This window comes from Cyrtonyx montezumae, unplaced genomic scaffold (assembly GCF_038088225.1).
Source record: "Cyrtonyx montezumae isolate F1298 unplaced genomic scaffold, pur_monq_1.0 scaffold_3, whole genome shotgun sequence".
NCBI classification, from domain to species: Eukaryota; Metazoa; Chordata; class Aves; order Galliformes; family Odontophoridae; genus Cyrtonyx; species Cyrtonyx montezumae.
The window spans coordinates 87741468-87767536 of record NW_027072034.1 but is presented as its reverse complement, the minus strand read 5'-3'; the positions used below and the strand labels follow the sequence as shown (position 1 = coordinate 87767536).

At 41.6% G+C, this 26069-nt stretch overlaps 1 protein-coding gene across 3 annotated transcripts in view; it reads right to left on the bottom strand.

Annotated features, from left to right (window-relative positions):
* FOXJ2 (forkhead box J2) overlaps positions 1-18661 on the bottom strand; it is a 30353-nt gene extending 11692 nt beyond the window's left edge. The window contains exons 1-3 of one of the 3 annotated variants that reach the window (XM_065742322.1): positions 18115-18661; positions 17641-17726; positions 17291-17419 (exon numbers count right to left, since the gene is read on the bottom strand). The gene's annotated coding sequence lies outside the window, so the exon portion shown is untranslated. Of the gene's footprint in view, positions 1-17290; positions 17420-17640; positions 17824-18114 lie in introns of those variants that run through there. The other 2 variants (XM_065742323.1, XM_065742324.1) reach the window with 2 other exon arrangements.
* Positions 18662-26069: the final 7408 nt, after the last annotated feature.

The window sequence follows — 26069 nt, the reverse complement described above, 5'->3', positions numbered from 1 at the left end:
TGGGGGTCCACCGGGATTCCCAGGTCCTTTTCTGCAGAATGACTTTCCAAACAGGCACTTCCAGCATATCACAGTGATTGGGATAGTTTTAATCTAATACATCTGCAGGCAGTAAGCCTTTCATTTTCATGCATGTTCTCATCACACTTTTCAGAGCTCAAAAACCATCACATGACACTAACAAAATCCAGCCCTCAACCATCAAAAGCAATTGCACCAATGCACTGGGCTCAGAAAACAAATCCTAATTGCACAGCTAATGCTATAACTCATACTCCAATGCATGCAGAGACTGAAAAGCTAAATTGCAGCAGAACAGTATCTGTATATATAATACATTTTTCTCTGTGAAGGAAAGGAAAAACACAACTGCTACTAACCTATCTATCTGCTCATCCGCCATAGTACCACAGTCGATAGCAATAACTACTAACTCTGCACCTAACTAGATAAGCAGGGCTGCAAAATAATTTGTTACGTTCCTGGGAAGATCACAGAGTAGATCATTAAGCTTTATTAAGGCATGTGTGAGATGAGGGATGAGCCAAGATGGACAGCACAGCTTCACTAAGTGTAGACCAATCTGATTATCTTCTATGATGGAATGACAGCATCAGAGCACAGAGGAAGGGCAACTCGTGTTGTCCATCAGGACTTATGCAAGGCCTTTGACATGGTCCTACACCACATCCTTATCTCTGCATTGGAGAGACATTTGAAGGCTGGACTCTTTAGTGGATAAAGAACTGGTTGGAATGTCATAGAAAGAGCACTGTGGTCAACAGATCTACATTCATCTACATCCTAGCTTAGAAACACTAGGTTGGAAAGGACCTACAGGATCATCTAGCCCAACCATAGCTTGGAGAATGCTCCAGGAAGACCTCACTGTGGCCTTTCAGTTCTTGAAGGAGCTGATAATCAGAAGGAAGACCTACTTTTCACAAGGTTTGTTACTGAGAGGACAAGTGGGAATGGCTTTAAACTAAAACAGGGAAGATTTAGATTAGGTGTTAGGAAAAAAAAACTATTCAGGGGGTGGTAAGGCACTGGAACAAACTGCTCACAGAAGCTGTGGATACTCCCACTCCTGGACGCATTCAAGGACAGGTTGGATGGAGCCTGAGGCAGCCTGATCCAGTGGGTGACAATCCTGACTGCAGCACTGAAGCCAGGGACAGAACTGGATGGTCATTCAGGTCACTTCCAACACAAGCCATTCTGTGATTCTGTGTCAAAATGTTTGAACTCTGACAAACTCAATGCTGTGACCATTTTGCTAGGGAGCCTGCTCCAGTGACTAACTATCCCCTTGATTAAGAGCCTTTTCTTAATAAATAAACAAGCAAAAGCTCCTTAATTATTCCTTCTGAAATTATACAAAGGCAAATCAACAATGTATTTTTATACAGCTTCTATGGGGATGGAAAAATTGCTTATCTTATCCATTAACTGAAACACAACTAGACTTATATGGTAACTTTACTTGTACAGTCTTCACCAAAAATATTCAGCTGAATGCTCAACTTTTAAGAATGCCTCAAATTTAAATTTCCACAGGGGAATCACATAACAAATAACCTTATCACACTTACTTTAAACAATCATGAAACATCAGTCAAAGCTATTTTACTATTGATTTGTATTGTTAGCACAAGTTTACCAGTCAACCTCCTCACCATTTATTTCTTTTTACGACAGGCGCAGATATTGAAAAGATAAGGTTATAGAAGACTGTGACAGACCGAAATACCAACTTGGAACACCAGAATTTTAAGAAACAAAATGAAACACTGTAGTTTTCATAGAGCTTCAGATTTGCCTATGTTATGTCAGTAGAACAAGTGGGACAATTGGATACGTGGTAAAACTTAAGGTTGATAGGCAAAGCATCAATTGTCAAATACACTAATACAGAAATCTTTGTATAAAACATATTTGTCAAGGAGACAATCAGGTTAGAACTGGGTCCTAGTACAGCCACACTAAGAATCTTAATTTTTTTTCCCACTCCCTGGTATATAAAACTCTTTTGAAAATAAAACAAAATCCTCAAAGCTTAAATAATAATTTAAAAGTACCTCTGACACAATGACCACCATAATAAAATGGGAAGCATTACTTTTGGAGCAGCTCTCAAAATATATACTATAGTTAATGTATATAAGTAACAGAACATTTTGATGTTTAATATTTTTGATAAAATGGTAAAAGAAAAAAGAAAAACAAAGCTAGTGGGATATCTGTCCTCATTTTTGAGGAACTAAAGCATCAGCCCAGTTTGACGGCAGTGATTGCAATTCTTCTTGAGTTCTCAAGGTGTTCATAGAGATTTCTTTTTATTCAATCAGGTTTTACTTTCCCTGTGCTTCATTCTTGATACTAACTGCTCACAAGCGTGCACAGTGTCAAAAGTGTTTACATTAATAAAGCATGATTGTGAAGCAAGTGATATTTCTCTCTCATGAAATTCTGGTAAAAAGACATGCAATTAAAAAATTTGATTTCAACTCTATACATTCCATTCAAAAAATATAATAATGTTGAATGAAGATGAAGTTGAAAATATACAAAAAAAATGGTAATGGTAATTATTTTTTGCAATCTTGAAACCTATTCTCAAATTTCTTTATCAAAACAGAAAGTATGGCTGTGTATTTTTCTCTGCTCATGGGACTGTGTTTAGCCAGTCTATTAAAATGCAGAAAATTATTTGCCATTGCCTGAGTTGGCACTGTACAGTGCCCTCTCGGTGCCCTGGTTTCAGCTCAGACAGCATTAATAGTACACTGATGCCTTGGTTCTTGCTGAGCAATGGGTGCATGCCCAGGGCAGAGCAACAGCCATGACTGTACAGGGCAGACTGCACTGGGAGATGTGCAAGGCTGCATGCAGCCCATGGGCCATAGTTTGGACATGTCTGAGCTAGATAGTTATTCAGAACAGTAAGCAAAGACTTAGACCCAATAGCAATCCATGAAGAATTGCAGAGTAAGGTTGTCTTTCCATGTTTAAACTTAATCATGTTACTGGATTTATGAATCTGCATCCTTACAGGAAGATTTGATTGTTTGAATATTACATGTCCTGTACTGCAAGTCAATTCCAGAACATAATCATAACAAAAATCATTTGGCGTAATTTGCTACACAATTATTTAAAACAACACTTACTATCATTTCTGTTACATATCTCATTCACCTAATCCAGGCAGTATACCAGCTCAACGCTACTTAATGGTTCAATATAACAATGTCACAGTCAAACTACAGCAGTTGATGATTCTATCAAATTCTCAGTTTATTCTCTAGGAAGTCTTCCAAATCTTTTTTTTTTTTTTTTTTTTAATGATGGCACATAAAGAAAAATAGAATAAAACAACTTACAACTAACAATAAGCAATTTCAATCATGGAATCAAGGGTGTTTGAACAAACAAACCTACACCAATAGCAAGCCAGAATTAACTTCAAGTAATACAAAAGGAAGTTAAAGACCAGAATTTATAATCTCCCACTTTACATGTACAGAAGTAAATGGTATCTGTTTACGTATTGGCTAATTTTAACCTGCAATAAGGTTGGCAGTTATAACCACCACCACAGCTGGAAATTGACTACGGAGTCTTAATTTCTCAAGTACTAATTCCAGTACAGCCCCAATTTAAGACAGATCTGAAATGCAAAAATGTCACCCAAGCACCAATTCAAATCAACAGTTAAATATACAAGAATTTGTCTGATTTTTAAGGAAAGTGTATTAATAAAGAAATTCCTAGTACTGACTATCTGTTAATAACTACTAATTCCCTTGGGATTAGTAATGCTTTACTACAGTTTTTCAGTAAATCCACTGTCTTAGTTCAAATATTTTCTAGTAGTAAATTAAACCTCACTGTGAATGCAAGCCACCTTTCTGTCTATCAGATTGTATACCTGCTGCTGGACTGAAAAAATCTGTTGTCTACCTTGCTGTTTTGTGAATGCTTATTCTTGAACAGTCAGTTCTTACATAGTATCACTATTACTTAAATATCAAGACTGAAAAAGATCTGAAAAGCGAGGAACAGCACTCGAAGGTTCATACTAAATGCAGTCAATAAACATTCACAACCTAAAATATTCTCTAAGACAGGACACAAAGACCGTCCATTCAGAATCAATTACAACCGAAGTAGAAGAGTAAAACAAGTGAAACTACACCGTACACAGCCTACAGACACAATTCATATTCTATAGCAGACCTGTAAATTTATTCCCCTATACTTAATTTCACTGCTGCTTTATCTTACTCCTGCTATTCTAACCCAGTGAAACACCACTAGCAAAACATTCAAAGGAAACTCCAATTACTGAACTTTGGGAAGGAAGATATGCAGAACAGGCTACCAAGCAGTGAGGCATATTGCTGCAGAACACTTGTAAAAATAAGGTCACTTCTATTTAGGTGTCCAAAGCATAGATCTAATGAGCTAAATGACAATATCCATCTAGTAGAGCCAGAGCCTCTGCCAGAGCCAGAACCTAGCCTCTGGTGTATTTAACAAATAATCAAACAGGCAATAAAGAAGCATCTGAGTACAACTTTTCTGAAACAGAACAGCGAGCAGATGTCTACCAGAGTAAGCAGCCTCAGAAAGTAAGAAAGAAGGTAACACACAAGAACTCATGTGTAGGGTGAATACCCTGAAAAAATAGTACCCACACAAAATAATGAAGGTGGACAGTATACTTTTGTATGGCTTATCCAAACGATATAAAGAAAACCAGCAAGTAAGGAAAGGCTCACCTGTCACTGACAGTTGAGGCTCACCTAGAACTCCACACAGGGATCTCCAACAAGAGATCCTTCCCCAGGAGTGATCAGCCCTTAAATGGGGTCGGGGAAAGGTGGAGCCAAACTCCACCCCTTATGGTCACACAGGTGAATTGTCTTCACCTATGCTCCTGTGGCTGACTCAATGCTCACCTCAGGTGATCAATCAGTGGTTCAGGACATGATTCAACAGTTCCCATACACCACGGAAAAAATAGACATCTTTTGCTTTTATGGAAAGAAAAAGATAATTGTGAAGTACTTGTGTAAACTACACATGCAAGAAACCTGTACACTAATACCAATACAAAAAGGAGAGGAGAGAAGAATAAATGCGCAAATTCCTGCATGAAGAGAAACTTGCCATCTAAAGACGTGCTTTCCCTCAAAAATAAGGAGATACAGTCTAAGCAGGCAGAAACAAAACACTAATGATTTTTTTTTTCTTTTCTAAGTAAGTCTCCTCAATAAGAATTTTTTTTCCCCCTTACATGAAATAAAGAGATAAAGCTCATCTGGTTAGTCTGAAATCACTGTCCATCATTTTGGTAATTATTTGTGAAGTCTTAAGGAAATTTTTATGTTTCTGGAACAAAATCCAAGAGAGAGAGAGAGAGAGAGAGAGAGAGGCTACTTTGCATTGTTCGTAAAATAAAACTTAACCTGAAAGGACTAATAGCATTTATTATATCATCACATTAAAAAAAAAAAAAAAAGAGAGAAATATTGCAGTTTGAAGGTACATTTTTGTCTGTAGTGTCATATCAAAGGAGGAAACGCATATCCTGGGGCATCATACCCAAAACCACGTTTCCCTTCTTTGGGAGCAGTACAACTAGCAGAGGAAAAAAAAAAACAAAAAACACTAATATAAGAATTAAACTAAAACTATTAATTTATTCCCAATAAATTAACGGATTAGAGAGGTAGTAATACAGCATATACAGTTCACAGTGGTCATGAACCAAAGGAAAAAAATACACTTATAAACTTCAACCAAAGGAAGTTGTTGCCATCTAAAAACACAGCATAGTATACCCTATATGAATATGAAATGTCGTAATTTACATATTTGTGTCATCATCATCTGACTCTGCACTCTTATACAAAACTATTTAATGTACAAGACCAAATGGCTTTGAATGCTTAATGCTATTTCATGTAAAAGAACACATAATACAGTAATTAAGACATTCTGAAGAGGAAATTTGCTAAAAGATATAACAATACATTAAGATGGTACTAAAACATCAGAGTAGAGGGAGATAAAATCTTTTTGTTTCTGTATTGATCACTACATATCACTGTAGTGAATGTTTTGTTATAATCACATTGTATTACAGATATGGTTTTCCTTTAACAAAGGAATCTCAACAAAATGAGGTTCATGCTGAGTCCAGCAGGAAAGAACAAAAATAAACAAGTTCCTTTACATAACAGATTCTGGTGACATAAATACCATAACAGCACATTTCCCTTCATTTTAAGAAAGGTGTATGAGTAAGTAATAATTTTGAATATAGTAAGTGAACAGCTCTGACTGTGTATGTAGCCTTGGTGGAATGGAAGCAAGATTTGTGGGGACTGTAAAGTCACCAAACCCCACAATTTTTAAGTACATCAGGGTCCAATTCTAAAAGCAACTGTTACTAGTTCTGCATAAATCTGGTTTACAAAATTTGATTCACATATTCAAGCTTACTAACAGATGGCAATATGGTCAACATTCAAAGTATTCTGATGTCAAGGAAAACAGTCTTTACATGCATGTAAGGGTAGGATCAAGTATAGTTAGTATTAAAATCTGCCAGGGCACCAAGGTGAACTAGTAAAAATATTTTTGTCATTTGTTATATAAACATTCAGTGAAAATGCAGAGAAACCTCAGTCTGAAAATATGCTCAAAGTTAAGATTTGTGTCCTTTTTTATGCTGCTGTGCAAGAGAGAGTAGAGTATATGTAATGCCTGTCAAAAGAAATAGCAAATGATATTAAGAATACTAGCATGCCTAAAATACTTCTGAGCTGAAAGCTACTTCATTTGTAATAAGACCACCACAAATGATTCATTCTAATTTTAAACCAAACGTCCCATTATAACACCCCCAAAATAACAGATTTGAAGCAAAAAGCAAACCAAGTACATCAAACCATAAAGAATATACACAGCAGAATCTCCACCATCAGAACCACTATGCAATATTTTAAGTAAGATAAATATTTGGCATTTAAGAACATTTAAGAATATTAAGAGAATAATTAGTCCTACACTGAGGAAGGTATTGTTAATGTTTCTGGAATATCTCAAATTTAAGAGCACATATCTGGAATGAAATTTCCCCTTGAAAAAACACAGATTGTAGATAAACTGTATTTAAGGGAAAGTACTTCCCCCAGCCTCGTGGAAGCACCGTTTTTGAACTCAAAGAATTCAGTTTTAGCTGCCTGTAAGAATTATATTCAGCAGTAAACCTTCAGTACGCAATATGTTACCCAGATTGTTTCAGAAATTAAGGACTATATAAGAAGTAGATCAGCATACAAAATAACCTGTTCAGAAGATCTTCATATCATCACAAATATAGCCATAAAATCCCATCTCAGAAAAACGCAACATGCATTTGTAAATGAAAATTTTATTCATATTCCCATTAAAAAAGCACATCAATAAAGGATGACTGTTAGCCCTACAGCTTAATAACACCAACTTCTATATAAGAAGGCTCCCTCTGTTAAACGAATGCCAGTCAGGTGCAAAGAAAGGTCTGACTGCAAGTAGTTAGAACCCTTTCGTAAAAGCTGAACAACTCAAGCAAACCTCCATATTTGTTTTGCAACAGTTGCTGACACCAGCCACAAACCATTCCATTCCACTTGTGGAAATGGATATGAAGCAACAACAATGTATTGAATTCACACAGTATAAGGCAACTGGTATCAAGTGTAGATTAGTCAAATACCACCTGGCCAGAAGGCGCATATGGCAGGTGGTCCCAAAAATTATTCCAAGTACTGCAGAACACCTTGCTAGAGTTTGGAAGCAATGTAAGTTGGAAAATGATCAGATGAATCACATAATACCATATAAATGTCATAAATAAAGACTCAAGCTCTATTTTAACATTTCCTGTTAGCTATTAATTTAAACTAATGCAACCAGGAGACAGGACACCTGTCATCTCCCAGCCAGGCTCACAACTTTTAAATATTCATACTTAGAATGAAAATCAAAAGAATTCTGTACCACACTAGTAAAGAATGTATACACATTAACAGTTTCTTCTGGCTTAAAATGCTATTTCTACTTGGTATTCTGCATCCTGCTCATAAAGTGATCCATTCCGCATGGAATCCTCAAACTATATCTCTCGTTCTGTCACTTACTGATACTGAAAGAAGCCCTTACTCCCACATGCGTGCTTACTACAGTTGACACCTTGCAACTCTGAATCAATATTATTTTCATAGAATCATAGAGGTAGGAAGGGACTTCAAGAGATCGAGTCCAGCCCCCCTGCCAAAGCAGGTTCCCTACACCAGGTCACACAGGTAGGCGTCCAGGCGGGTCTTGAATATCTCCAGAGAAGGAGACTCCACCACCTCCCTGTGCAGCCTGTGCCAGTGCTCCATCACTCTCACTGTAAAGAAGTTCTTGTGCACATTCTCCTGTGCTGCAGTTTCTGTCCGTTTCCCCTTGTCCTGTCTCCACACACTGCTGAAAAGAGTCTGGCCTCAACACTTTGTCCCACACACCACAGATATTGATAAACCTGGATCAGGTCCCCTCTCAGCCTTCTTTTCTCAAGGCTAAAGAGACCCAGTTCACTTAGCCTTTCTTCATAGGGGAGATCCTCCAGGCCCTTCACCATCTTTGTGGCCCTGCGCTGGGCTCTTTCCAAGAGATCCCTGTCTTTTTTATACTGGGGAGCCCAGAACTGGACACAGTACTCCAGATGAGGCCTCACCAGGGCAGAGTAGAGGGGGAGGATCACCTCCCTCGACCTGCTGGCCATGCTCTTTTTAATGCATCCCAGAATGCCACTAGCCTTTTTGGCCATGAGGGCACACTGCTGGCTCATGTTCAACCTGTCGTCCACCAGGACACCCAGGTCCCTCTCTACAGAGCTCCTCTCCAGCAGGTCATCCCCAAGCCTGTACTGGTGCATGCATTTTGCTCCAATCCTGACCTACCTAGTCTTCTAGATGTTGTGTCTTTTCTTGTGACCATCTTTATTTACATTTGTAATCATTTTCCTTCACAAAAGAATAAAGGAAGAGGAGGATATATCTTATAAGCCAGCTACATCTGATATCACTAGATCTTTTTAAACAATTTTCAAGTATGTTCGTAGAATCATAGAATAACAGAATGGCCTGGGTTGAAAGGGACCATAACGATCATCTAGTTTCAACTCCCCCACCATGTGTAGGGCTGCCAACCACTAGAGCAGTCTGCCCAGCACCACATCCAGCCTGGCCTTGATTGCCTCCAGGGATGGGGCATCCACAACCTCCTCCGTGGGCAACCTGTTCCAGTGCTTCACCACCCTCTGTGTGAAAAACTTCCTACTAATCTCTAACCTAAACCTCCCCTGTCTCAGTTTAAAACCATTCCCCCTTGTCCTGTCACTATCCACCCTCACAAACAGGTGTTCCCCCTCCTGTTTATACGCCCCTTTCAAGTACTGGAAGACCACAGCGAGGTCTCCCCAGAGCCTTCTCTTTTCCAAGCTGAACAAGCCCAGCTCCCTCAACCTTTCCTCATAGGAGAGGTGCTCCATCCCTCTGATCATCTTAGTGGCCCTCTCCTGGACCTGCTCCAAGAGCTCCACATCCTTTCTGTACTGAGGCCCCCACTTGGACACAGTACTCCAGATGGGGCCTCACAAGAGCTAAATAAAGGGGAACAATCACCTCCCACTCCCTGCTGGCGACCCTTTTTTTAATGCAGCCCAGAACACAGTTGGCCTTCCGGGCTGCAAGTACGCACTGCCAGCTCATGTCCAGCCTTTCGTCCACCAGGACCCCTAAGTCCTTCTCCTCGGGGCTGCTCTCAAAGAGATCTTCCCTCAGTCTGTATAAATACCTGGGGTTGCCCCGACCCAAGTGCAACACCCTGCACTTGGCCTTAATGAACCTCATTAGGTTTTCATGGGCTCACTTCTCCAGCCTGTGCAGGTCCCTCTGAATGGCTTTCCTTCCTTCCAGTGTATTGACCACACCACTCAGCTTGGTATCATCTGCAAACTTGCTGACGGTGCATTCAATGCCATCGTCTATGTCATCGATGAAGATGTTGAAGAGCACTGGCCCCAAGACCAACCCCTGAGGGACGCTGCTCATGACCAGCCTCCACCCTGACACAGAACCATTAATCACAACCCTTTGGCTGCGTCCAGCCAGCCAATTCCTAATCCATCAAACAGTTCGTCCTTCAAATCCACACCTCTCCAATTCAGAGAGAAGGATGTGGTGAGGGACCATGTCAAAAGCTTTGCAGAAGTCCAGGTAGATGACAACCACTGCCCTTCCCCCATCCACCAAAGTCGTCACTCCATCAGATAAGGCTACCAGATTGGTCAGTCAAGATCTGCCCTTGCTGAAGCCATGCTGGCTGTCTCAAATCCCCTCTTTGTCTCGTATGTGCCTTAGCATAGCTTCTAGGAGGATCTGCTCCATGATCTTCCCAGGTACAGAGGTGAGGCTCACTGGCCTGTAGTTCCCTGGGTCTTCCTTTCCCCCCCTTCTTAAAAATGGGAGCAATATTTCCCTTTTTCCAGTCTCCGGGGACTTTACCGGGCAGCCAGGATTTTTCAAATATGATGGAGAGCAGCTCAGCAACCACATCAGCCATCTCCTTCAGAACCCTAGGATGGATGTCATCTGGACCCATGGACTTATACACATTCAATTTCATGCGGAGGACTTGGATTTGTTCCACTGTTACAGTGGGACAGAAACCAGTCTACACACCCTCACCTAGAGCCTCAGGGTCCTGGCAGACAAGAGAAGTGTGACCACCTGTGAAGACTGAGGCAAAGCACTCACTGAGTACCTCAGTTTTTTTCTATGTCTGAGGAAGCCAGCACTCCATTGTCTTTCATCAGAGGGGGAACACTCTCCTTGGCCTGTCTCCTTCCTATGTACCTGTAGAATCTCTTCTTGTTATCTTTCACATCCCTTGCCAAGTTCAGCTCCATCTGTGCCTTGGCTTTCCTAATCCTGTCTCTACACATGTGGACAACAGCCCTGTATTCCTCCCAGGCTACACAACCCTGCTTCCACTTCCTTTATATTTCACTCTTTTCCCTCAGTTTAAGCTGCAGGTCCTTGCGCAGCCATGACAGTCACCTGCCTCCCCTGCTTGACTTCTGCTGTTAATGAGCGGTCTCCAGTATGTCTGGCCTCTACTGGCTGGCATTTTTCCTACATGTATCAAAGTATGAGTCAACTAAGGAAGAATGTGAAGGGATGATCATAGAAGAAATGGAAAAGCACAATATCATGTCTGTGTTGCTGGAGAGCACACTGATAATACAGTAAAGGACAGCAACAGGTAGGGGAGAAACATCTGGAAAGATCCTCAGAATAGGCATAAAAAGCTTATGTGGTAAGTGATTGCCAATGGGCTGAAAAGAAATGGGAGAAGAAATGGCAATGTGTTGAGAAAAAAGGCTGGTAAGTTTACTTCAGCAATTGTCTTTTCGACAAGACTCAAAGAAGGTAATGGTTGTCAGAGGACAGCAAGAACGGGTACAATTAACTGAGACAGTAAACAAAGGAGAAAACAAAGAGTTACCCAGTAAGAGTAAGAAAGAAGCAGCAGGAGTAAGGAAGTGAAACTGGAGGATGAGACCCTCATGCTCATGTTCATGCAGAACAAGAAGAGTGCAGCTCAAAGAAAATACACACAGTGTCCACCTATGGTCCAGTTATGGAGGCTAACAAAAGAAGAAAGCACAAAACAAAGGGAAATCTTAAGGGAGATTTCCAGAATCCCATCTTAGCATCAGTAATTTATAACTAACAGCAAATTGTTTTACCAAAAAAAAAAACAAAAAAAAACAGCAACAACTAAAGGACAATAAGGTGGCACACTAAGATACATAATTTAGTATCACTGTCAGAAAAGCAAGAAGAGCATGCCAGAGGTGGGTTTCTACCTCTAACTTAGAGAAAAAAATAATAATAATGGAGTAAGGTAAATGGCCTAGCACAGAAGTAACTGAATGAATGACTAGAACAGTTACTGGAGAATTAGTAAAATACGGACACAAAAGTCAAGGGAGGACAAGATTTTAAGATTGAGCATGATCAAGTGTCAAAAACAGAAGGGAAGCCAAGAAGGATGAAGATGGAATAGAGACCCTGAGACCTGGCCAAGAAAAGGTAATTAGAGATCTTAGGAGATACTTTTAAGGGAGTCAGAATACCTATACTGAAGTCAACTTTAAAAACAGTTCTGGACTACAGAATGGTACAGAAGCTGTTGCTCTTTAGTTTTGGCATTTTGGGTCCTTTCATGAAACAAAAATGAGTCAAAGCATCATGCTTACACTGCTTCTTAATGCCAAGAAAAGCAGCGTACAGAGTCTGAGATCAATTACACATTGTAATTAAAGAAATAAACAGGAAGAGCACCCCTGATAATAACACCCTAATTTTATGATTTAGGGAGTGTTTCTCACACTTCAGAACCCCTAAAAAGGATAAGTAACAAATTCTTCTATAAATAAGTCCTGCAAAGAGAAAAGCACAGCCCAAGGTCAGCCAGCAAAGGAGCAGCAGAACCATGCAAAGAATGCAGGTCTCCCAGACCAGTTCTCTACTTTCAAATCATGCTGGCTTTCAGGTAGAGATAAAATAAGTAGCTCTGAAATTGCTTTTAACAGTTTTGTTCATTTTCTCCACAAGTTTCTGATAGAGAGGAAGAACTGTTTTTTTCTACTAGGAGGAGGGACTGAGAATTCAGAAACACTGCCCCTTTGCCACCACAAAAAGTTCAGAATCTTTCTCAGTTACTCAAATTCAAACTTTTAACACTTACTACATATTTCAACTATAATCAGCCACAGCCTTTACACAGTTAAGAGCATAAAAAAGTCTGAATTGTTAAGTTAAAAAAATAAAGCAAATACTTCTTCCTTGAGGTCTGAAAGTTCTCAGTCCTCCTCTTCCCCTAATTACTCAGTCTCTACCACACATTAAAAAGGCCAAATGAAATCTCACATCCCTTTACATCTTGACTTCACATCAAGTAAACCGAACAGCTTAGAAAAAGGATCAGAAATTAGATATTGAGCCTTGCATAAATTGTTCACTTCAATTCAAAAGCAAGATCCCAATAAGCTTGGAGCAACCAGAGACTGTAAATGCAAGAGTTTTCTCCATTCTAAACAGCTAAAATCTTGTTATTCCTGAGGAAGAGAAGAGTAAAGAGTGTGAGGTGAGAGAATGAACAAGTCTGATTACAGAGACAAAGCATCATTCTCCAGCATGGACGACCTGCGTATCTTCAGAGGAAGAAAATTCCTTTTATATCTATTTGTAGGAAAAAGAGGTCTCTTAACATAACTGCTGACAAATAAAGAAACAAACAAATACCAACCGATCACCCACAGTGTTTTGTATCCACAAATATACTATCTAATGAAAGCCAAACAGGTCAAAATGCAGGCGTGGAAACAAGGCCTATGAAATGGGTAAAGAAAAAACTGCTAATAATGAAGTATCTTAGAAATGCTTGCTTTATAAAGAGACAAGAAACATTTTAGGCTTATAGAACTACAGAACAGAATGACAAAGGAGCAGTGAGGAAAATAAGATGCAAAGAGTAGTACAGAAAGAACTGAAACCAACAGTGGGGTGTAAAAGGAAAAGGAGCAAAGAAGTAGCAAGGGTGGAAGCATGCTAGGCCTTAAAGGTGAAAAAGAGCCTGACTATGGCATGATGATGAGAAGCCAGTGATAGGATTTGGGAAAGTGCTCACAATGGTCAGCAGCTTGCAGAATCCATGCACCTTCTACCTTTAAGATACTAACTCTATAGTTCATTTTAGGATGGGATAGAAGACAAGATAGGTAAAAGACATAAGGATAAAACAAACAAAATCTTGGTAAAACACTACAGACCACCACAGTAAATGAGTCCTAAGGTCTGTTGCAAGACCTTCAGCAATATTGAGGAAGTTCCAAAATTCCACATTTCTTTTCAAATATAAACCAATAATTTTCCAATTCATTTACAGTGAAAACACATGGCAGCATTCTTAATCTTCTCAGTAACACAGGCTGCACTGAAACATGAAAAAGTAACGACAGAGAATAAGTACACAAGAGATTTTTATGCTCATCGTATACCCTTAAGAAAGAAGGGGTACATATCAACAGCAGAACAGGCAGCAATATTGACACCAACTACCAAGCACTTATCATCCTCGCAAGGACGCATCAACTGGACATTCCTGCAGACGTAAGAATAACAACAGCCACCAACATAGTGGTTTAGATACTTTTCTTTAAGTTTCAGAGTGAACACAACTAGAGTTCAGACATTTCAGGCTGTCCATTAAAAATGAGAGTAGTGTTGAGATTAAAGTTGTCTTCCAGATCAGAAATACTAGAAACATTTTTTTTTTAATTAAAGTTTCAATTTTGACCCATCACAGAGCAACAGTTTCTGCAAATTGGGTACTACAAAACGTAAGAATTCTATCTGAACATCATTGGTTACAGTTCCAAGACTGGGAAAAGCAAATGGAAAAATGAGTCGAAGAGCATTTCATCTTTTGGTTGCTAATGACAGAGATGTAATTCCTGTCTGACAACTGTGTGAAATGAGATAATCATCTCAGCCTTGCTCTTGAGGGACAACTGTCCATATCACAGTTGCCATTAATCATATTTCCCTTCCAAAGGGCCAAAGATCCAAACTGTGACGCAGACTGAATCTCCCTCTATATAAAGGTCAGCTGACATTTAGGGGAGGATGCAAACATACCAGTAACCTCTAGACACAAGCAGCATTCAGCTCTATTTTTATTGAAAAAGTAAGTACTGTTTTTGTCAAAATCACATCTTGGACTGGGAAGCCATATCAAAACTCATTAAATTATTTTTTCCGTTTATTTGAAGTTGTCTGACTCTTTATTCTACCCTAAACACTTGCCTATAGATTTCAAGACAAAAATCCAAGGAACTTACAGAATAGATGGTTAAATATTAATACAACCTTCTAATCCTTCAGTAATGCAATCCTTTTCCCCTAACTCCTCAGATTTTCTTATTTCATTTTTATCTTAGCACCTGACATACACTTAGTTCTCAAATATAGGTAGAGTGCCCACAGGACAGCACTACACTGCTTCAACTTTAAAAGTCAACTTTTAGAAACATGAATGACCAAACTTAAATGTACAAATCCATACACACATCTAAGAGTCTCTGTACTAAAATACTGACATCTTCATTGCTTCTGCTCTAGTCAACTCTACATTCAGGGGCACTTAGGAGAATTTGGAATTTACTTAGGTATCTAAATGTTAGCTTTAAAAGTCTACTTTTAGGTGTTTGAGTTTAATATTCTTAATGTAAACTCTTAAAGACAGCACTTTCAGTCAAATACATGCGTACAGTACCTTGCACTTCTATTTCAGTAAACAATATTCACAATTTTTCTTTTGTAGATACTTTCATATAAAATATATTACATAGAAAAGCTGCAGTATTCTACCTCAGAAGCAACATTTAGGCATTGATAAGCATTTTATGCATATAGCTACATTGTCACTGAAAACCTATGCTCTCTATTGTTCCCTTCCTTGAATGTATCAGTATATCTTGACTTTAGTATAGTTGTGTCTTAGACTATGAAATTTTCACTTTCAACCTTGGATGTCTGTCATGAATACTTAAAGCACTGGCAGTAAATTAAAAAAGTCTTAATCCTTAACATAATAACCAAGAGGGAAAAAAATTATATACAAGAAAAAAATCATTGTGAGAGATCAAATTTTCGTAAGGCTGGCACATACATATTTTGCAATGTGCTCTGGCACCCATCAGATCCACAAGTACTTGAAAAACATCAAGTCATTACTGCAGTGATGGTGTAGGGCAAGGTAACCTCCAGGGTATGAAAAGTCTGTTACCTCCTCCCCCCCCCACCTTAATGTACAAAGGCCAAAATGCTCCAGTTATCTCTTTCCTTGTGCTAGATAACACTGTACTCAAAACAGGTTGATTGCATAACTACAGGACAACAGGTAGGAGAGCATCTAACTATATTCTCAAAACATACATACAGTCTTCCCTTAGAAAGGGATATCTTCTCAAGCTAAGGATAACTGTCAAAATTCTTAGCATACATTGGAAATCACTTTGGATGAACCTGGAGGCATTTTCAGTTTGATCTTACTAATAAATTACACCAAGTTCTTTCTTCGGTTAACGGGACTCCCCGTTAACCATTGTGATCCCAAATAGATCCTTAAAGGGTTCCTGTCCTGGTCAAGTACCCTTTGATCTTGGATTTCTTCACTGCAGAACACAAACATAAATATCTCAGGTGAGATAACCTTAGACTTGATTCTTCTCCTACAGCAATCTGTTGTGGTTTCATTTAAGATGAATTCTCCCTTGAACTTCATTTTTTAAAGGAAATCACTTTAGTGATAGAATACTCATCTGAGACTGGATTCACCACAGCACCAGCATTACCATTACCATTCACAGCTCCTGAACACAGCACAAAATACAGAGGAAGACCACAGACTGGCTTATTTTGGCTTTCAGAGCAGGTTCCACTAGCATTATTCTAGACCCTGGGCACAACAGAACCCACTCTCAAGGGCACACATACCAGAATTCATCCTACAGTCTCTCTAGGTACAATAGGACACGCATCCCAAAATATGAGCTCCAAGATCTGTATGTTCAGCTTTCAAGCATAGTACAGTATGCAGCCCATAATGATTTTGTTCCCACAATTATTCACACAGTAGCACACAAACGGAGAAAAACTGACACTCCAAAATCCCATGGTTGCATCCTTGAATACTAGCAGTACAAATCACCATTTGTATCTCCAGAATGCTTTTTCTTTTTGAACATTACCCTTCTCAAAGATGCCTAAATGGCAGAAAATAATTTCATGCCAGTGATGACAAAGGCTATATCTAGGATGAATACAACATTACAAAAAAGAGAGAGAACAAAGGTTTCTTACAATTGATTAGGGTTAAGGCCTCCAAGAAAACTAAATAATGAAAGAATCAGATCAATTTCATATAGTGTAAAAGATTGCCAAACAAGAGAGATGCACACAAAAAGGCTTGAGAAAGGTTCAGAAACAAAAGGAGAGCAAAAAAAGATTAAAAGAAAAGCAGATACAGTGAGAAAAGAGATGCTGAAAATAAGGATGAAAGGCAAAAGAGAAGTACCGATAGGAACAGGAGGCAATACAGTGCAGTCACTCACTCTGTCTGGAAGAGTTTTCCGGAGGGAGGTGGATTATCTTCAGTATTGGTTTCTGGGGGTGCTGCTCTTCACACTTTTTCTCTGAGAGCCATCCTCAGAAAGTCTTGCTGACAGCTATTCCAAGAGCTTCTTCAATAAATGTTTTGAGAACAAGAGGATTGTGAACGAAATCAGAATCCTGAGTACTGAAACTACCAGGATCTTCACTCTTGAAACTGGTGCTTTTATCCCAGGATGGAGATCCTCTCACTTCTGTCAGCTAACTACTATTTATTTCCCTTGGGAGAAGCCCTTTTCTTTTCCTCACTGACTGCCAGGCTGGGGATGTCGATCTTAAATAATCTCCCTACCTGGAAGTCTCTCTTCTTTTTCCTGTAGGTGCACCTTGTCCTTAAGGGTGGGTAGACCTCTTTCTCTGAAAGAATTCTTGTCAGTTCTGTGGATAATATCAGTAAAAACTGTAAAAACAATGGCAGACAGCAACTAGAAAAGGGAAGAAGAGTATTTGAATCTGTTTGTACTTTTTTCCCCTTGTTTTACTTTCTCTGCTGTCTATTGACCAGATGTAAATTATAAAAATTGCCAGGTAATTATCTGGAGCTCCTTTTTATTTCTGTTTTGGGCATTCCTCTCTTGAACATATATGAGGATTCTTCTGTCAAAGCTCCTTGTTTACTATCTGGTCTAGGTAAGAGCTTCTTAAAGGCTGCTTTCTCACTTGAGGAAAGAATTTCCTCACCCAGCAGTTAGGTAGTAAGGGGGAGTAGGTATTCAGGGTTATTCTCACAACCCTTAGAAACTGGGGAAATGAGGATGCTTCTCACCTAAGTAGGTATCAAAGGATCTCCAGGAGACTCTCTTCCACTTCGTGAGAGTAGATTTGCCTCTCTAGCAGAATTTGGTGCTGGGCCCTCTGTCTACTCTCAGCTAGTTAGTGAGGTTGGGGGCCAGTGCTTGGCTCCACTAAGCTAGTTAGCGAGGAAGGGGCCAGCGGGTCCACCCTCGACAAGGGCCCGCCGGGCGCTGCGGCGGCGAGCAGGGCTGCCCAATCAGGTGCTTCCCTCCCGGCTGCGAATGGAGCAGGCGGGCACTCTCTCCCCCACCCCAGCAGATTACGGGGGTGTCCCCCCACCCCGGCTGCCCGGAGGCCGTCCCTGGCTTCCCCCCAGGCCCCAGCTCCTCTTGCCCGGGCCCGGCTACCACGGGAGGCCACAGCGGGTCGCGAAACAGAGCAGTTGCCTCCACCGCCTTCTGCTGCGCCTCAGCTTCGTCCCCAGAGGGCTCCCTGGGCTCCGGAGGGCCCGAACCGAAAGGCGTCTGAGTCTCTCCAGGCCCACCCGCTCCCGCAGCTGCTGCTCCGGGCTGCGGCTCCACTGCAGGCCCCGACTCCTCCCCGGCCTCCGCTCCGCCTCCCTCAGCTCCCTCGGCCGCTGCCACCCCCGCCTCCCCGGGTTAAGGAGGCGCCGAGCGGGGCACCGAGCCGGGCTATTGCGGCCGCTGAGCTTGCGTCCATACTCGATATCTGGAGAGAACTGAGTGCATAGTTTCGCCCGAGGAACCTGGCTGCTCACAGGACGGGGACCACCCCTCCTCGCCCCTGCTGGCAACCTAAGCCTCGGCCGAGTCCAGAGCCGGGCTCAGCACTGCCGACCCACCCCAGGGCCTTGCTTTGCCCCGGAGGTACCCGCCGTCTGTTGGACCCTAGACCTTTGGAACACTGACATAGGAAGCTTCTTGTTGCATCTCCCACCCTACTGAGACAGCTGTTGGGGCCCCTGCATAACAGTTGCTTACCCAGACGGTGTTCATCTGCTCCAGCCTTTGGACCCGACTCATCCCACCCACCTGACACTGCTTCCAAACAGCCACCATCCACTTGCCTTCTGGCACATGACCTGCTATCTTGGGTGGGCCACTCCCCATCATCACCTTTTTGGCAGAAATGTAATTATTACCCCCAGTCATGTAATAACTGTGTCATGCTCCTACTCAGGCACCAAGTTTGCTCCTACCCCCCTGAAAATACCATTCTTCATTTCTAATAACCTTTCCTCACATTACATATTTGCCAATAACCTATTACATTAACTTCTTCAAATTTAAAGAGATATACATAACCTTTTGAGAAGTCTTTTCACTGATCTCCAACATGCTAGAATCAGCCAAAAACATACACAAAACCCCATTATTACATACAATGTTCTCTCATTTTCACCTAGATGGCTAAAGTTCTGAGTTTTGTGTTGGTATGTTGCAAAGCTCATTTTGGAGAGACAGACTAAGACAACTGTCCATTATCTTAGAAAACTTACAGAGAGTCTCCAGTGAAGTAAATTATATAAAAAAGCAAATACTCAAAAATGCATATGGAAGAAAGAACAGTAGGATCTCCCTTACTTAAAGGCCAGTGCTTTAGGCAGACCACTACTACAGCTACATCTGAAATGTACAAACATGTAGCAGCCTCAGGTTCTCTACCTTACATGTATTTTATAATCTTTCCTTTCCATAGCTAATTATGATGGTAGACAGACCGTTGTGAGACTTACCACTTTTGCAGAGTGAAAAAATTTATTTTTGTGTCAGCTAGAGACTCCTTGCATTCTATCAACAGGCCAAGATCTGTGCCAAACTCCTATGCCATCATTTCAGAAAGACATAGGAATTAACACACAACCTCCATTCTCTCAGGGAGCTTGTGCTCTTCTCCCAAACCAAACTTTGTTTTGCTTTTATGCCAGCAGCTTGGGCAGTAGCTGATTTCCCAATGCTATTATCTACTCTCCATCAAGGAGCATTTCTTGTCCCTTAACCCATATTACCCTCACATTACAGATCACATTATAGCGTTCCCATTCATTACAATGGCTACCACCTGTGTCTTCCTTCTCACCTCCACAGGCCATGGCAGAGCTCTGTTCCACTCTGTGTTGCTTTTTTTTTTTTTTTCCCAGTCTCACTCCAGCTCTGAAACAGCTGAGTTCCTACACCCTTTGCTTTCTGCCTGCCTTTATAACAGGCATGTCCAACCTGCAGCCAGGCACAGCCCATCCTGCAGCCATCACCTGCTCCTCGCAATCACGGCAGCAGCTCCACCCTGCCTAACAGCACTGCCCAGCCTTAAGTGTGCTGGGCATCATTTAGCAACAACCAAACCATCAGTGTGCTATTAATGGTGTCTGTGCTGAAACCAGCACAACAGGAGGGTGCAATGCAGTGCCAACTCAAGTTATGGCAAATAATGTTCTGTATTTTGATACCTTGGCTAAACACAGTCCCATGAACAGCAAAAAAATGCAGCCGTGATTTCTGTTTTGATAGAGAAATTTGAGAATAGATTTCAAGATTGCAAAAAAAAAAAAAAAAAACCACCAGTTCTTTTAGTATATTTGCAACTCCATTTTCATTCAACGTAAACTCATTATTCAAATGCAACATATGGAGTTGCAATCAGATATTCACTCAAAAATCAGATCATTTCTTTCTAACAAAACTTCATAAGAGAAAAATATGCTCACAAAGAATTGCAACACTGCCATTGAACCAGACTGATGGTTTACTCTCACAAAAACAAGGTCAAATATCTCACTAGCTTTATGTTTTTGTTGCTCTCTATTTTTCTTACCATTTTAATAAAAATATTAAACTTTAAAATGTTTTGTTACTTATATACATTAACTATAGTATATATTTTATGAGAGGTGCTCCAAAAGTAATGCCTCCTGTTTTATTGTGTTGGCCCATGGTATCAGAGGTGGATGTTGGCAGTATAGCAAAAGTGGCTGAACCTTCCTACCAATATTCCATTACATTTTGGTGCTGTGCGACAGATGGCAGCAGAGGGGAAGTCTGATAGAATGACATCTGACATGAAAGTGCATAGGAAGCAAAAGTGTCCCACTGAATTCCTCCATGCAGAAATAAACATTGACATTCATTGATGCTCAAAGTTTATGGAGACTAAACAGTGGATGTGAGTGCAGTGAGGTAGTGGGTGATGCATTTCAGCAGTGGCAACAGTGGGTCACCTCCACTGGTGCAAGTTTTGACATTCATGGCATGTAGGCTGTTGTTCATCACAGGTGCAAATGCATAGCTAATGGTGGTATGTTGAAAAATATTGTTTTATACCTGAGAATTTGGTCTGTCAAGCAGTTATTATGCTCATTTTATCTGTTGCAGTTTCCATGGCAATAAATAGCAGACATTATTTCCTGAACCACCTACATATATGTAGTCCAAGACAATTCTTCTTCATTCAGTGTGGCCCAAACAAGCCAAAAGGTTGGGCATCCATGCCTTAGGGTACCTCTTAGAGCTAGGTGGTATTCATTACTCCCTGACATTTCCATACCAAACCCCCAAGTCTTCCTCTAGCTAGATTTGTGTCCACATAGGCTCCTCATTACTTGAGAGTCAAGACAGAAACACCATTTTGCTGGGAGTCAGTGATAAGAGGTATCTACATAGTGTTTGATATAGCCAACTACAGAGGTGTTAGAAATACGCAGCTGGACTCAACACATTCCAGGCATCCCGATGGTGTTTCCCATTTATTTTTCCTGTAAATTTTTATTGTCTTCCCCAAATTCACATATGAAATATGATCTGCTTTTTATAAGCACAAATGATCTGATGTAATTAACTGACTCCACTAATTTAAAGAACATAAATACAAAAATGCTATCAAATACAAAAAGGGCTATGCACTGCAGAAACACAGAATCATCGAATCACCAAGATAGGTGGGATCTCACTTAGTCCAAATACCCACTTTATAGTGAGGGGTGCAAAACTGAACACAGTACTCAAGGTGCAGCTTCACCAGAGCTGAGCACAGAGAGATGATTGCTTCCTGGGTCCTGCTGGCAACGCTATTTCTGATACCAGCCAGGATGCCATTGGCTTTCTTGGCTACCTAGGCACACTGCTAGCTCATGTTTAGCCGAGGATTGACCAACAGCCACAAGTCCATTTCTTCCACAGTCTTCCAGCCACTCTGCCCCAAACCTGCATTGTTGTTGTAGCCAAAGTGCAGGATCTGACACTTGGTCTTGCTGAACTTCATCCCATTGGTTTTAGTACAGTGATGTTGCCTGTCCAGGTCCTTCTGTAGGACCTTCCTACCCTCAGACAGATCAACACTTCCTTGTGTAATCTGCAGACTTACTGAGAGTGCACTCAATACCCTCATCCAGGTAACCAATAAAGATATTGAATAGGACAGGCCCCAATACTGACTGCTGGGGAACACCAATCATCACCAATCGACAGCTGGATTTAACTCCATTCACCACCACCCTCTGGGTACAGACCTCCAGCCAGTTCTTTAACCAGCAAAGAGTGCACTTGTTCAAGTCACGTACTGCCAACTTCTCCAGGAGAATGCTGTGGGAGACACTGTCAAAGTCTTTGCTGAAGGCTAGTTAGAAACTAATGGATTATGACCCCATTATCATATTTAGTATTTGGAAAACCAAAAGAGCCATCCTGAAGCTTCCCTGAGTTAAGAATATGGGAGGACAGATTTAAAACAAAACGAACAAACAAACAAACCCTAAACTAGTTATCTAATCCTCACTTTATACTGAATTGTTAATGTTTGTTATATACTACTGTAACTTTTGAGAGATGGATCATGAATGGTTGGGACTTCCAATACCTATGAAAGTGCAGGAGGTGGCTTTGGTTTTTGGCAGTTAGGACAATGAAACATGGTATTTGGTAAAGAATTGTGGGAATACAAAAAGTATATTCAGAGCTGCAGCTGTGGAACAGGATAAACAGCATGAGAAAGGAAGTCTGAGAATCAGGGACACTTCCAGAAGAAAAGGAAAACAAGTTCAAGTAAGCTGCACAATGGCAGACCCTAATTGGAGGAAGAGTGCATGGTTTGGGAACACTCACAGCCCTGATTGGATAATCGCCTGTATGCACGGTTAAGGACTGTTTTGGGAAGTTATATTGTTGATATGTAAAGGCGGGTGGGAAAGTTACAAGAGAGAACTTGTGAAAGTATATAAGGGATGTTAAAACCTGTAACAAACAATTTGGATCATTCACATCTGAGTCCGTGCCTGAGACACTGCAAAGAATTATCTTTCACATCCTGGCTAAATTTCTGTTCCTTCCATTTGCAACCAGTAATAAGCACACACTTCAGCAATGTAGCATAATGCATAATATGCAACCTAGTATAACAGCATTCAGTCACTTCTGAGGGTTGTTTCTTCTTCCGAAACCACACTTTCCTACTCAATAAAGGAACTGATATTTTTGTATGTAAATATAAATAGAAATGTACTTTTATTGCTAGTGCTCTACTTTGTGAACCATTTTTCATTACATTTTGTAAAAATGACATGCACACCATTTACATTTACCCAGCAATTAAGAGCCTAGAGTCAGTGGTTTAGAATCAAGCACTTTAAATACACGTTCAGGATCTTGATTATTAAAATGGCACTGAACCTGGAATTTCTGACCAGTGCCAACAGTACCTGCTGGGAGATCAAGCCATTTGAAGGTTGGATAAGCACCTAAAGATATATTTACTGGTTTCATCTTTCAAATGCAACTGCTTTGGCCCCAGCTACCATCTGCTGTGTGCAATAACTCCATGTCTGCAGGAAGAAGTCTAGTGTAACAATCTCTTACCCGCTAGTGGTTAAAACTAGGAGAAACCTCCTTCTCCTGCACCGAGCTCCGTTACCACTCCCCACAAAGCAGTGCCATTCTCTCTTCGTGGTAACTCGTGCGACGGACTATGCAACTTCGCACCCTGCACCAGAAGCCTCGTTCCCACCGCTTTACAAGCAGAACTAACGGAGCTAGACAGACCTGGATGAAGCCATGACCCTTCCGGAATGCCTATTTCCCCGTGGCGAGCTCCTGCCCACCACCACCAGGCTTTTCCGGACACCGCCCGCGGAGAGATGGCGAGACGATCGCACGCAGGGCCTCCTTAAGAACGAGAGGAGCCACCGCGCGCCGCGCCGTAGCCGTACGGCCCCGCCCCGTGTCGCATCCCATAGGCAGCAGAGCCGTGGCCGAGGACGCGCCGCCCGCAGGAGGTCCCCGCGGCAGGCAACAGGCGCTGAGCCTGGGACCTAGCGGAGGAGGGCGGACAGCTGCCGCAGGCACCTGGCACAACCTATTCACCCCGACGCTCCTGCTAGCGCCTTCGTTCCATAGAATGCCTTAGGGAGGCGGGATAAAGCTAGCCCGCAGCTCTCTATCTGATTGGACCCCGCGCCCATCCATCAAAGAAAGAACAATTTGCTTTGTCAGTTGGTCACGGCCTGAGAAAAGGCCTGACGAGAAGGCAGAGGAGGTCTTATTGGGCGCCTCCCGCTGGTCAGTCAAACGACACACGAACGGCCGCGGTGCCGCACGAAGACCCAGGCAGCGTGCCACCAGCGCCGCTCATTATTGCGCAGAGGGTTTCCTTCCCGTCTGCGGCCCGTGGCTTCCGGTTAACTGCGACCCGACGCGGCTTCCGTCGCCCTTCGGGAAATGACTGGTGCATGCGTGGAGAGGGTGGCCGCCTTCCGCCGCGCTGTGCACGTCACGGCAGGACGGTGGCCGGCGGGGCATTGTCGTCGCGTGGAGCGGAAGGGGCGGGGGCGGGCTGGGGGGACAGTGCATTGGTCTGTTAGCGCCGCGCTCCGGGATCTGCTGGGAGCTGCGGAGCTACTATTGCGCTGCAATGGCCGGGCTGGAACAGCGGGGCTGCTGTGGAGTCGTGCGCTGACCGCGGCCGCCCTCAGCGCAGAGGAGAAAGTCACCTTCCCTCCCTTCTCCTCCTCTTCCTCCTTCTCCTCATCTTCCTCTTTGTAGAGAACAGTGGCAGCAAAATGGCAGAGGAGGAGCTCCGTATCGTTTCTAGTAGCAGTGCCCATGCTGGAGTGAAATTGATTTATTCTGGGTTGATAGGCCCTCAAAGTCATGCTCTGTAATTAACTTAAACATTGCATACAGTGCTGGAGTCGTGGTGACACGAAGGAAGATGGTGTCTTATCTTCCTGTCTTGGCTGAATTGTTTCTACATGGATGGAAGTAAAGCTATTAAATGTTAGTCAGCTCAGCAGACATAACTGAAATCAGAGGGTGAAATGTATCATTTTCACACTGAAGCTCCACTCAGGCTCTCAGAGTGGGGACCCGTTTCGTTTTATATATTTTCACGTCTACTGTGCTGTTATAATCCAGCAGGGTTATATTAGAAACTAAGGAATTGGTCCTACTCTAAAGTTTAGTTTTAGTCCTGGGAAAAGGTATTGGATCTTTTCAAGTGGAAAGAAGCCCATCTGTATCTCACCATGCACAAAAGCATGGGCCTCTCCCTTTCAAAGGGTATCTAACTATGTGAACTCTTCCCTGAAACTCTCAAAAGTTTCAGCTAGTGGCTGTGCTTTTAATACAGAAAGTACTTTTGAAAAGGAGGAAAGCCCCAGATTTGATTTCTCTGATGAAGTCATCAGCCCTCTCTTTTCTTTGTGCCCAGCTGTGCATGTTCCATGTCACCACGCATAGTTGTAATAGTCATTTCAGGCTACAACTGCACTTTAATGTGCTTTGAAGCAGGTTGTTCTGTGGACTGCAGAACTAGCGAAGGCTGGTTTATTACCAGTTTTGTTTTTGTTGGATTCTTTGATATAAGATGAACTAAAGCTTTCTCCCTAGTTAGTGCATTTGTAATGTCTCTTTTCATTCTCATTCTTTTATGCTTTTTAAAGCTAAGGTTGTACTGTGACCTTTCTCTCTGCAAGGACACCAA